This window comes from Schistocerca nitens, chromosome 8 (genome assembly GCF_023898315.1).
Source record: "Schistocerca nitens isolate TAMUIC-IGC-003100 chromosome 8, iqSchNite1.1, whole genome shotgun sequence".
Classification (NCBI taxonomy): domain Eukaryota; kingdom Metazoa; phylum Arthropoda; class Insecta; order Orthoptera; family Acrididae; genus Schistocerca; species Schistocerca nitens.
The window spans coordinates 546,699,759-546,703,653 of NC_064621.1; the positions used below are offsets into that span (position 1 = coordinate 546,699,759).

The following is a 3,895-nucleotide window of genomic DNA, read 5'->3' on the forward strand; positions in this document are numbered from 1 at the left end:
ATTTATTATATCTTTCAAATAAATAAAGTTACAGAGTTGATATTTACAACACTTCTCAATTTAATGATGTACTTCTATGTGAAATGTCGATCGTTAAGATCGATCAAAGCGTTCAGATTTTAGCATTCAGGTCTTTGTTACAAAACTTGTTAAATTCACTTTAATGGTAAATCCTAATTTATTGTTGATATGATCAATATTCAAGTTTTATTGGGATCACCATGAACATTTATGGAGGGTGTTAGATTAAAATTACTGTAGATTGATTCCCTGAATTACTACAGAATAAAATAGTTTTCATAAAGGTTTCCCTTTTATGGCCAGTCTTAGGTCCGCCACCTTTAACACTGCGACGTCTCCCTGGCCACAAACGGCTTCTGCAGGGTTTCCCTACGATGTAGGTTCTCGTCTGTCTCACTCGCAACTACAGCGCCTAGGTCTCCTTCAGCACAATAGCACTCCGTCTTCAGGCCACGAGTGGCCTACCATGACCATCCGACCGTCGTGTCATCCTCAGCGGAGGGATGCGGATAGGAGGGGCGTGGGGTCAGCACACCGCTCTCCCGGTCGTTATGATGGTATTCTTTACCGAAGCCGCTACTATTCGGTCGAGTAGCTCCTCAATTGGCATCACGAGGCTGAGTGCACCCCGAAAAATGGCAACAGCCCATGGCAGCCTGGATGGTCACCCATCCAAGTGCCGACCACGCCCGACAGCGCTTAACTTCGGTGATCTCACGGGAACCGGTGTATCCACTGTGGCAAGGCCATTGCCTTCAGCACAATAGACGCCTGTAAATTTCCCCATCTCATCGCAAATCTGCGCTCTTTGTGACACACGGTCCTCGATGACAGGGTTCGTTTCACAATTACTGGAAGTCTGTCTCTTTCGCCCACATACTTACATGAGAGCGAGATGCTCGTTAACTCATAACCTGAGTGATTCCTCAATACGTTGCAAGTGTCAGTCGTGGTTGGAACAGTGTCCTGTATAGTTGTAAGTGCATCATGTCAGAGTAAACTGAATTCGAACTTGGGGAAACTGTTGGACCTCGTCTGCTGTGTGCTTCTGTAACCACGGTAGCAGAATTGTTCGGTGTTTCAAGAGTCACGCTAAAATATTTATGCAGCGTACAGGAAAAGCGGAAAACATCAGCTAAGTCACAATGTGGCCGAAAGTGTGTGTTGAGTGATCGTGACAGACAGGCATGGAGAGGATTGTAACGAAACTGCATAAGTCACTGCAGAACTGAATATCGCTGTCACCACCAAAAGAAAGTGGAAGTAGCTCCATAAGAAGGGAATTATAAAGCGAACTGGAATTCCAAACCCACTCATCAGTGATGCAAACGCTCATAACAGGGAAACGTGGTGTCAAAGCAACACATTCCGGACTATAGAACACTGCAAGAATGGTATTTGGTCGTTTTCAATTTCTGGCCTCATTGACGTCGCAAGAATAAAGCATGGCGGGGATTCGTTGATGATTTCGGCAGTCATACTTTGGTGTTACATGGGCCGATGTCTCCTCAGTAGGGTCGCGCATTACTGTCAAGGATTATGTGACCATTTCTGCAGGTTCTTCCCTACTCGTGATGCTGGTTTCCGAGACGACAAGCCCCTGTTCACACAGTTCGCATCGTCTGGAGCTGGTTTTGTGATCACCATGATGAATTGTCACGTCTACCATCGTCACCACAGGCACCAGATGTCGAAATTACTGAGTCTTTGTGGTCTACTTTGGAGAGAAGTATACGTGATGAAATGGTTCAAATGGCTCTGAGCACTATGGGACTTAACTTCTCAGGTCATCAGTCCCATAGAACTTAGAACTAATTAAACCTAACTAACCTAAGGACGTCACACGCACCCATGCCCGAGGCAGGATTCGAACCTGCGACCGTAGCGGTCTCGAGGTTCCAGACTGTAGCGCCTAGAACCTCGCGGCCACTCCGGCCGGCAATACGTGATCGCTACCCCATCCAGAAAGGGCAAACGCTGTAGAAACCGCCTCGGAAACAGGTATAAGACTGACAGTGTCGTCAGAACGTTTAGAAAATTATCCCTGTAATTCTATCAAGGTCATAATGAGTTCTTTAGACCTTGGGTTTTCTTTAACAATAATGGGCTCAGGGGACTGGATTCTATTTGTCAGACTGTGTCCCTTCTATAACGCAGTTTTCTTTTTTAAAAGCATCCCCTCCAAATCAGAAAGAAGTTATTTCTAACCTGTCTGTGTCTTACTGTGCGCAATGAACAATCAAGACCACTTAAAATACGCCGGCCGCGGTGGTCTAGCGGTTCTAGGCGCTCAGTCAGGAACCGCGCGGCTGCTACGGTTGCAGGTTCGAATCCTGCCTCGGGCATGGATGTGTGTGATGTCCTTAGGTTAGTTAGGTTTAATTAGTTCCAAGTTCTAGGGGACTTATGACCACAGATGTCGAGTCCCATAGTGCTCAGAGCCATTTTTGAACCACTTAAAATACGAGATCCGTGATCCATTGCGGATGTTCTAATTTTTGTTCCTGCACTGCATTTTTCTTCACAAATTCAACAACAATAAGTCTTAAGTCAAAAAATCATTCCAGACATGCACCTTGACTTAACCAACGCACTCTGCAGTAATACACGAAACTCCACACTCTTCGTTCAGTTCCATCGAAAACTGTAGGATATCATAGTGGAATAATGCATGCGACTTTAGAAATTTTACTGTTCGTACCGCCAACTTCTCCACGTGCTGCATGCCTGCCAATTTAGCACAAAGTGCTTTTTGATGTATAGAACAATGAATTCCGTTTGTCGAGCGTTGTAATTTTTTGCTCTCTCGTTGTCAACTATATCTTCAAATTCATGTTGAGTGGTATTATAATGTCGTTTCGTAGCAAATGTGCTGTATCCCTCAATTATGCGACTGCAAAATAGATGTTGGCATCTCTTACGTCGTGCCCATTCATTTTTAAGGGCTGGTGATGACAGCGGGCCACGGCGCGATCTGTGTCTGGAAGTATCCGGAACATCGTGACTTTTCTTTTAGTATTACGGCACTTTTCGGTCGGCTCACCCGATCAGCGTTTACTTTGGCACGCCTTGGCCGGCCCTGTTTTAGAACGATTCAATGTAGTTCCATGTAAGTATAACAGTGCGCAGTTTCATTTCAGTAGTCACTTGTGTATCTGATGTAAGAAATCCCTTTCAATCGTTCGATTGCTGCAAACATGAGTGAGCACTTTTTCCAAAATGAATACGAGAGAACGTGAAGGTTCACTATTGCACATAATTTTCCTCCAAATTTATGAAACTGTTGTGCAAAAAGGTGGTTAGCTAACTTTGTACCTTTTTTTTTTCTTCCCATTTTTTTGTGAAGTAGCTTGACAACATGACAACTCAAGCGTGTCTGGTAGACTATCGCCGTGTTTCGCTGCACAGCTGATGGGCCGACCGATGCAAAACGCGGTTGGTGCCTGCAGGGTTCATAACGCGGTGACAGCGCCAGTCGGCTGTTTCGCGGCAACAAAGCCGCCGTACTGTATGAGAAGAAACGCGGCGGCCTTCATTACGTGCCGGCGACGTGTTTTATGCGGGGACTCTGTCGGCGCGTTGCTACTCTGTGCCGTAACAAACACTGTGTGTGTGTGTGTGTGTGTGTGTGTTGCCAGCATGCTTTCCGGGCGCCGAGCCAGGCGACGTCAGCTGCAGAAGACCGCGGCCACCACACACACACACACACACACACACACACACACTCTGTGCTGGAAAAACACGCTGCAACGCCACTGACGCGGTCATTCATACTCCATTACTCGGTGCACAGTTTTTTGTCGAATTGGTGCAGAGCGCTGCATCCACGGCTAAGAGGATACTGGCCCACTTTTATCCGTAATTTTTTCCAGCC

General features: G+C 46.2%; 1 pseudogene; it reads right to left on the reverse strand.

The window, feature by feature from the left end:
- Nucleotides 1-657: 657 nt before the first annotated feature.
- Nucleotides 658-775, reverse strand: LOC126199766 (5S ribosomal RNA; annotated as a pseudogene).
- Nucleotides 776-3,895: the final 3,120 nt, after the last annotated feature.